Source organism: Heterocephalus glaber, unplaced genomic scaffold, assembly GCF_053883595.1.
Source record: "Heterocephalus glaber isolate CG9 unplaced genomic scaffold, H.glaber_assembly_v1.0 deba00001586, whole genome shotgun sequence".
Taxonomy (NCBI): Eukaryota; Metazoa; Chordata; class Mammalia; order Rodentia; family Bathyergidae; genus Heterocephalus; species Heterocephalus glaber.
Genome location: NW_028258364.1, coordinates 2138384 through 2148575, shown reverse-complemented (window position 1 = coordinate 2148575; position 10192 = coordinate 2138384). Strand labels below are relative to the sequence as shown.

General features: G+C 35.7%; 1 pseudogene; it reads right to left on the bottom strand.

Annotated features, from left to right (window-relative positions):
- Window positions 1-5877: 5877 nt before the first annotated feature.
- On the bottom strand, window positions 5878-6710 carry LOC101716413 (caspase-3 pseudogene; annotated as a pseudogene).
- Between the last annotated feature and the right edge of the window lie 3482 nt (window positions 6711-10192).

Here is a 10192-nt window from a genome sequence, read left to right as displayed (position 1 = left end):
AGTAGTTCCTCTCTAAATGTCTTGTAGAATTCAGCAGTGAAGCCATGAGGGCCCGGGCTTTTCTTAGTTGATAAGTTTTTAATTATGTTTTCAATTTCATTGGTTGATATTGGGTTGTTCAGAATTTTTAGGTCTTCTTCGTTCAGCTTTGGTAATTCATATGTATCTAGGAATCTGTCCATTTCTTCTGTTTTGTCCATCTCGTTGGTGTATAGGTTCTGGAAGTAGATATTGATGATCCTCTGGATTTCTGCTGGGTCTGTTGTAGTTTCACCCTTTTCATTCCTAATTGCATGGATTTGGGCCTTTTCTTTAATGAATATAAATTTCAAACAAGTCTTAATACAATAGTAGTGGGGGACCTCAATACCACACTGTCACACATAGATCAACTAGACAAAAAATTAAAAAATGAAAGAGTATAACTCAATCAAACTCTGAACAAATGGACTTAACAGATGTTTACAGAGTGTTTCATGGCACAAAATCAGAATACACATTCTTTTCGGTGCAGAGGGATCATCCTCCGAAATCAACCACATAACTTGTTCATACAACCTGTTCAAATAAGTGCAAAAGAATTGAAGTTATCCCCTGTATATTATCAGGCCATAGTGTGATGAAATTGGAGATCAATAGCAAAAGAAACTGCAAGAATTTCATAAACGTGCGGAAATTGAACAATACATTTCTGAACAACCAATAGGTCAGGGAGGAAATGGAAGAAATCAGACAATTTCTACAATTAAATGACAATGCTAATACAACATATTGGAACCTATGGGACACAATGAAATCAGTCTTAAGAGGGAAATTCATAGCAGTGAACACTCATATTAGGAAAATAGAGTGAGCTGAAATAACCTAATGCTGAACCTCAAGCTCCTAGAAAAAAAGACCAGGAAAAACCCAAAGCTCATACAAGGGAGAAAATTATAAAGACCAGAAGAGAAATCAATGCAATGGAGACTAAGGAAATAATACAAAAAAATCAATGAAGCAAAGAGTTGGTTCTTCGAAAGAATAAACAAAATTGGCAAACCCTTAGCCAACCATATGAAAAAAAGGAAAGAAAAGACCCAAATCCATGCAATTGGAATGAACAGGGTGAAATTAAAATGGACCCAGCAGAAATCCAGAGGATCGTCAATACCTACTTTGAGAATGTATATGACAATAAGATAGAAAACACAGAAGAAATGGACAGATTCCCAGATACATATGAATCACCAAAGTTTAATGAAAAAGATCTAAAATTCTAAACAACCCAATAGCAATCAAGGAAATTGAAAACATAATTAAAAACTTATCAACTAAAAAAAGCCTGGGTCCTGATGGCTTTACTGCCGAATTCTACAAGACATTTAGAGAAGAATGATTGCCACTACTGTTTAAACTCTTCAGTTTAAAAAGGGAAGCAATACTCCCAAACTCATTCTTGGAAGAAAGCATCACCCTGATCCCAAAAGGAGAGAAAGATCCAACAGAAAAAGAGAACAATAGGCCAATCTCCGAAGTGAACATAGTTGCAAAAATCCTTAATAAGATACTGGCAAACAGAATGCAGAAGATCATTAAGAAAATCATATATACTGAATAAGTGGGATTCGTCCCAGGGATGCAGGCATGGTTCAACACATGCAAATCAATAAATGTAATGCACTATATTAATAGAACCAAGGACAAAAAACATATGATCATCTCAATAGATGCAGAAAAAGCATTTCACAAAATCCAGCATCCATTCATGATAAAGAAAAACTCTACAGAAAATTGGAATAGAAGGTCTTATGTCAACCTGATAAAATCAATCTCTGAAAAACCAACAGCCAACATCATACTAAATGTTCAAAAGATGAAATCCTTCACACTAAAATCGGGAACAAGACACAGATGTCCACTATTACCACTCCTGTTCAATATAGTTTTGTAAACATTAGCCACATCATTTAGACAAGAGAAAGAAATAAAAGGAATAAGGATAGGAAATGAAGAAGTTAAATTGTCATTATTTGCATATGACATGATACTCTATACAGAAGACCCCAAGAACTTCACTAAAGTCTTCTAGTCCTAATAACCAAGTTCATTACTGTAGTTGGATACAAGGTCAGTACACAAAAATCAATAGCTTTCCTGTACACGAACAACAGACTCACTGAAAGAGGAACTGGAGAAACAATTCCCTTCACAATGGCATCCAAAAAGTGAAATACCTAGGAATCAACCAAATAAAAGAAATCAAAGACCTCTGCTCTGAAAATTACAGTACCCTGAAAAAAGAGGTCAAAGATATGAGAAATGGATATGGGAAAATGGAAAGACATCCCTTGTTCCTGGGTAGGAAGAACAAATATAGTGAAAATGGCCATACTTCCAAAACTGCTATACACATTCATTGCAATGCCAATTGAAAATCCAACAGCGTACTTCATGGAACTTGAGAAAACAATCTAAAAATGTATTTGGAGCAAAAAGAGAGGTAAAATAGCAAAAGCAATTCTAGGCAACAAAGAGAAGGTAGGGTATATCACAATCCCCAACTTGAAACTATACAACAAACCTACTGTAATAAAAACAGCATGGTACTAGCAAAGAAACAGACCCAAGGAAAAGTGGAATAGATTAGAAGTTGCAGAAACAACTCCAGACACACTCCACCACCTCATCTTTGACAAAGGAACCAAACACCCTCAATCTAAGAAAGATAGCCTCTTTAATAAATGGTGTTGAAAAAATTGGGTTTCAACTTGCCGAAGATTAAAACTAGACCTATATCTCTCAGCCTGCCTAAACTAAAGTCAAAATGGATCAAAGATCTAAATATTAAAACAGAAACACTAAACTGGCTGGAGGAGAGGTTAGGTAGAACTCTTGGAGACACTGGCATAGGAAAAGATTTCATGAACAAAACCTCAGTTGCCCACGAACTAGCACAATCAACAACTGGGACCTCTTCCTATTAAAATGCTTCTGCACAGCAAGAGAAACTAGCAACAGTGTGAAGAGACAACCACAATGTGGGGAAAAACTTTTACCAGCTGTATGTCAGACAAAGGACTACTATCTAGAATATATAAAGAACTTAAAAAAATCAGACCGCTCATATTTAAAGACCCAATCCAAAAATGGGCATCTGAAATGAAGAGACATTTCTCAGACAACGAAATAGAAATAGAAAATAAACATATGTAAAAATGTTCAACATCACTGGTCATTTAAGAGATGCAAAGGAAAACAATGCTGAGATTCCACCTCACCCCAGAAAGAATGGCTGCTATCATGAAATCAACTAATAACAAATCCTGGTGGGGTTGGGGGGAGAAAAGAACCCTTCTCCACTGCTGGTGGCTGTGTAGACTGGTGCAATCACTGTGGAAACCAGTAGGGAGATAACTGAAACAACTAGGATCAGAGGTCCTATTTGACACAGCTGTTTCCCTACTGGGTATCTTCCCAAAAGAATTAAATGAATCATACCACAGTGATATATGTGCACCCATGTGCATACCAGCACAGTTTGTAACAGCTAAAACTTGGAAACAGCTCAATTGCCCATCAACTGGAGACTGGAAAAAGAAAATGTGGGGTTTTTTTCTTAATAAAATGGAGTGCTACTCAGCCATAAAGAATGAGAAACTAGAGACATTTATAGCTAAATAGATGCACAATGAGGCCATACTCTTAAGTAAAATAAATAGGACATACATATAAATACTTAATAGTTTCTCTGGTGTGAGAAACTGAAAGTGTAAATAATGATCAAAATGTATAATAGATAATGTGAAATACGAAGAAAAGGTCCAAAGGGGAAGGGGAAGTGGGAGTGGTAGGAAAAGGAAAGAATATGGAAAAAGGAAAAAAATGGAAATAAAGTCTTTATATATAGGGAAGATTGGAGGGTTTGAAGGGAGGGCAGGGGAATGGGGGAAAAATAAGAACCATGATATGTAAAAGTACAAATTTCTAATGATGAATGTCACTATATTGTATACCTAAAATGTAGCAAGAAAATTATTGAATAAAAAAACTGATTCTGGTGGCTCTAATATGCAGCCACATACCAAAGAATGTTCATTCTTGTATAAATGGGATGATGATCCTAAATTTGAGACAGATCTGTGATCATAAAAACAAATGGCTAACCTAGCAGTTATATCAAACATAAAGCTAAAATTCAAACTGAATTAAAGGGATATGAAAAGACAAACCATTAGAATAGGACAGAAAGTCAAGAGATAATGCTAGTAATTCATGAAAATTTGGCACTTGATGAACATGAGCTTTTTTTAAATTTAAGTTTGAATTTATGTTCTGAAATAAAAATGCAAATTTAAAAACTTTTACAAAATTGTCACACAAAAACCCACCTTAGGATATCATTACATGCTGCATTTACTTAGAAAAGTTAATAGATCTTATCAAAACAAATAGTTGTCAATTATAAATGTCAGTTCCTTTCTTTGAGCCAAAAGAAAGTTCTCATGAAGCATTGGGTTGGTCTGAAAGCTGGTGAAGCACATGGGTGCAGTCAGCAATGCTGAACACCTCCACGAACCAAGGAAGTCTGGAGCCTGACCTCCCTGGCTGGGGCTGAGCTCTGACCTGCAGTTTCTCCACATGCACCAGAGAGGCTCTGATTGAATGCTTCTAAACTCCTACGTGCTGTGGTCCTTTCATTTCAGGTAACAGTACAAAATGTTACCACTATTTTCCCACTGATTGTAAACTTCAACAGAAAATAGCATACTTACAAATTATACTACAATGAATATTAAAATTTTTGTGACTCTTCAGAAAATCTTCATTTTAGAAGTTTCTCATGTGGTTTACTTTCTCGCATCCCTTGGGAGTATCTTCTACACACAATGTATGCACCTGAAGGAATCATCTGGCAGGATTTTTCTGAAGTGGCATCTGTAGCTCTGCCTGGTATGGACAGAGCCACATCTCTGCTCAGGCTCAAACCATCTTCTCTCAAATTACAGCTTGCCCAGCTGATCCATTTATTGTTTTTTCTTTACATTTCACTGTTTCTTATGCAGATGATATTTTAGTAGGTTCCTGTAGAATTTCTTCATATCATCCTAGTTAGTAACAGTTTGAGGTTTTTACATAGCAGATCTTCAGATATTTTGCTGGTGTGTAAATTTCATCTGACTTGCATAAGAACAAATGAGAAGAAACATGCTGGTAGATCTTAGCACCTTACAGTTATGACTCTGTCTCTCCAGTAATATTTCATGTTAACCTTAAAAGAATCAACTCAGTTTACTCATACTTTCTTTGAAATATTCTTTATTCCTCAACAGTAAACATAACTATTTTTATAAGAAACACATTCTCAGAACAAACATCACAAAAACTATGAGCTGTAAGTTATTTTAAAATGCACTTGATTCCTTTTCATATATCAGTTTTAAAATAAAACTTCAAACTTTTGACCATGCCCATGGATCCTCAAGGTCTAAGATATATTAGTCCACATCATCATTTCTACAGTATGACAAAACTAGAGTGCACAGCCTTAAGTGTGTAGGGGGAATATCATTAAAATTCATTGCTGTAATGTTTAAGTTCCTCATAATTACTTGAAAATTCATAGCATATCATTACAAAATGTAGCTAATTATGAAAGGTATAAAATTACAAAAATCTTTTCATAAGATTATTCCAATATCCGTATTTATTTATTCCTAGTTAAATTCAATTTCAACTACCTGATTTTGAGCCTGAGGTAACTGGATTGTGGTTCTTTTGCTGGGCAAATGGCATGATTCAAACTACCATCCGAAGTATTCAGTTAGAGAAGGAAATACAGTATCATTTATATTGTTTCCTCACTTGGCATACAAACTTTAAAAAAGTCAACAATTGTTAGTGATAAAAATGTACTTCTTTTGTGAGCATGGACACAATATATGGAATTTGTTTCTTTGCATGAAAAGTTGAGTCATAGGAAAAGAATTCAAATTCTGTTGCTACCTTTCGGTTAACCTGAGTAAGAATATACATAAACTCAAACTTGTGTGCATACAATTTCACCATAGCACAAAGTGACTGGATGAACAAGGATCCACCCTTTGAATTTTGCCAGGAATAGTAACCTGATGCCGTGGAAAATGCATACAAGAAGTCAGCCTCTACTGGTATTTTCTGGCACGCCATTTCATTATCAATACCACTGTCTGTCTCAATGCCACAGTCCAGTTCTGTACCCCGGCAGGCCTGAATAATGAAGAGTTTGGGTTTTCCAGCTACACTTCTACAAAGATCCCCTCTGAAGAATTTTGTTAATATTTTCAGGTCAATGGGTCCATTTGTTCCAAGAATTATTCCTTTTTCACCACGGCTCAGAATTATACAAATAAAGCTGCTCCTTTTGCTATGATCTTCTTTAGAAACATTGCACATCAATTCCACAATTTCTTCACGTGTAAGATCATTTTTATTCCTCACTTCATATTTCAAGTTCATAAATGTTTCTCTGAGGTTTGCTCATCTACATCTGTACCAGATCGAACTGACATTCCAGTGGTTCTATGAAACTTCTTATTATTAATAATTATACATAAACCCATTTCAGGGTAATCCATTTTGTATCTATTATCCAAGGATATTCCAGAGTCCATTGATTTGCTTCCATGTATGATCTCTGTTTCTAAATCTTTAATGGATTTTGCATCCACTGAGTTTTCAGTGTTCTCCATGGTTACTTTTCTTAACTCTCTGCTCTGCCAGCACCAGCAAGGTTTCTGCCAACATGAGTGAGTTTTGGCAAGTAATAGCTTTTTTGGGTAAGAAACAGATCTACATTTCACACTATACTTTAGATTAAATCTCAAACTGATCACTACTGTAAATATTAAAAATGAACTCATACAAATACCAGAATGACACATGGGAGAGTTACTTTAATTTCCTAGAACTCAAGAAAATCTTTCTAAAAGTGACTCCAAATTATAATCATGGAATGAAAACACATCATTTTCATTATGTCTATAAACATGCTTTAAAAACTCCATTTACCTTGGTTTTTCTTGAAATATAGTCATTTTCAGTATACACCACGTTATGGAAACATCAGGAAACATGTAATTCTTTTTTACCTGCTCTTTTTTCCTACAAATTCCAAATAGTTGGCTTTTTATTAGACATCTCTATTGTTAGAAAGAATTTAAAAATCAACTAGTTAGTACATCTGTAGATAAATAGTAATAGGTAGTCAGTACATAATTGAATCGTTTGAGTTTTGCAAAGAGGAATTATTCAGTACTTCAATCTTTGACGGTATCAAGATACTCCAATTTAAATGAATGTTATCCCTAAAGAAAACATGATTCCCAAAAGGCTTTTACTTTTTTACTTCAAGATTCAAACCTACATTTAATATGCTTTTTAGAATTTAAAAAAAACTGCAAATTTTACACACATAACTCTCACTCAGAAACATGGTTAAAACATATCTCTAAGAAAATAATGTATACATTTGTAGTGGGTAAGAAAAAGGCATTTCTCCTACCAGAGGTAAAAATATATATATGGAGCTTTGACAATTCTTCCATGTTAGGGCAATAATTTAGAGTACTAGTTTGCCTTCAATATATTTTTAGTCCTTGGGTGTAAGTAAAGTTCATGAACTGCTTGTTCTACTGAACTGATTGTTATCATTATTTCTCAGAAAAAAAATTTTAAAGGTTGTAACCTCCACTGCATGTTTTTTTCCAGTACTGGCCATCAAACTCAGGACCTTGCACTCGGGAGGCAGTCACAGCACCACTGAGCTACATCCCCAGCCCTCCTCTACTGCTTTTTAAAGGTGTGATGTTATCATATGGTTGATTAAAAGTTTAGAATTAAGTTTAGGAAGGTGGTGTTGTAGTCAGCAGGATTGAGCAAGGGAATACATTAAATACAGGACACATAACTTATAAGATTGTTTTATAATAATTACTCAAAGAGTCAAATGCAAAGGAGTTCAAGAGATTAACTGCACATGAGAAGCCCAAAGGATTCAGCTGAGGGCCTAGATCCAAGCAGTTTCCCACGTAAGTCCAGCTAAAGGCTTAGAGTCCAAGGCAAAGTCCTCCTTGAGTCCAGCCAGTGATCTAGAGCCCACAGAAATGTCTCATGCTTGTCCATATTAAGGATCTGCACCTGGAAGGCCCAAAGGCCAGTGGTGGAAACTAGAAAATCCATACTGTGAGATGAAGGATTTGTGCCACTAAGCTGAGGGATCCACATTGGAGCCAGAAAGTTATCCTCACAGTAAAGGTCAGAGCTCCCCTGATGAAAACAGCAACCATTCCCAGTGACAGCAAGGTCCCAAGCTCCTCCTCCAATGAGAACAGCCTAGTTTGCTTTGGGAAAACCATCCACAGCAAGCTTCTCCTAGCAAATCAACGGTCCAAGATCTTCCCCTACAGTTCTTTTTATGGCTATTGGTAACAGTTTTCAGGTGGATCCTCCATGCCCAGACCACGCTGATTCAGTTCAGCTGGGTGATACAAGTTGACCATTAGTCAATCCACCACAGGTGGCTACTCAACAGAATCTCAAATAGCTACTAAAAAAGCTGAAAAGTCATTGTGGCATTAGATTTTTTACCAATAATTTTTCTCTTCTTTCAGGATATGACCGAATTACTAGAGAATTATGAGAAGCTATTCAAGCCAAAGAGGCTCTGAATAGACAAGAATAATTTTCTTTAGATGAGATAGATCAAAATGGAGATAGCCAGGAGAACATTACTATTAGAGCTACCTAATGAAGTCAAGGTAGAGCTGATATTTTTGACCTTGTGTCCCTTTTTTTCTTCCACAGAGCAATTTGTTCTGATAGAAGAAAGACATACCTTATTGGCTGGTTAATGAAATTGCTGTATATATTGTTTATTAATAGTGTTCATTGCCAGAAAAAAAATACTGTTCATTGCCAGAGAGACCAGTTAGTTCTGACAGGTTATTTATTTATTTATTTATTTAAATTAATTTTACTGGTACAATTTAAATATACATAAGGCTCTCATTCATCAAAGGAAATTTGTACCTGAACATAGTATACCTTGATTCTTCTTTTTCTCCCAATTCCCTCCCCACCCTTCCTTATTTACAGAAGCTTTGTTTCTATTTTTTCTTCTCTTTTCATTTTTTTCCTTTCCCTTCCTTCCCTCCCACCCCCCTTCACAGTTTTCCTTTCCTTTTGAACAGTTTGTTTGTATTTCATATTATCTATTACACATTTTGGTCCTTATATACCTTTCAGTTTTTCACACCAGAGAAACAATGCAATATTTACACATATGTGTCCAAATTATTTCACTCAAGAGTATAATCTTGACTGCCCCAAGTGCAGAGCAGCAGAGCTTCCCCAGTGCAGAGGAGGTAAACCTTCTGGATTAATGTACCACTGCCCCAAGTGCCAAGGAGGTGAGATATGCAGGCACCAGCAGCACACATCCTCTCCCTCCCATTAAAATAAAAAACACATAGACAAGTCTCAAAACTAGACCTCCAGATTATCTGAAACAACCCCAAAGGGAAACAAGATGGAACAATCTGATATGCAACCACCTGGATGAACTGGCAACAAAAGAGGATTTCAAAAAAATGAAATCAAAAATAATTTCACAAATATCAGCAGACATTGTGTGCATAGTGCAAAACATGATTAATAAATTTAGAGAGGACAGAGATAAAATAATAGAGGACCTGAGGAACATGATGGAATCCCAACATAGGAAACAAATGGAATCCACGAAACAGATGCAAACAGATATCCAGGAGATTGAAAACTCCATTCAAAGTTTACACAGCAGAATGAGCCAATGTGAGGAAAGAATTTCATATATAGAAGATAAGATTGTAATTAGTGACCAGGAAAAGAAAAATTGCTTTAAGATAGTGAGGGACAACAAGAAATCAATCCAGCAGCTGCTAGATGATGCAAAGAAGAATAATATAAGACTTATTGGAGTCAATGAAGAAACAGGAGAGAGTGCAGACAACAGAAAAAAACTGTTCATAGAAGTGATGGCAGAAAACTTCCCAAGCAGGGGAAAAGAACTTGACATAAAGATAAGTGAAGCATATAGGACTCCAACTAATCTTGATCCAAAAAAATCTACACATAGCCATATAATAGTTAAGGTTGTGGAAACCCAACAGAAGAACAAAACTCTACAAGCAGTTAG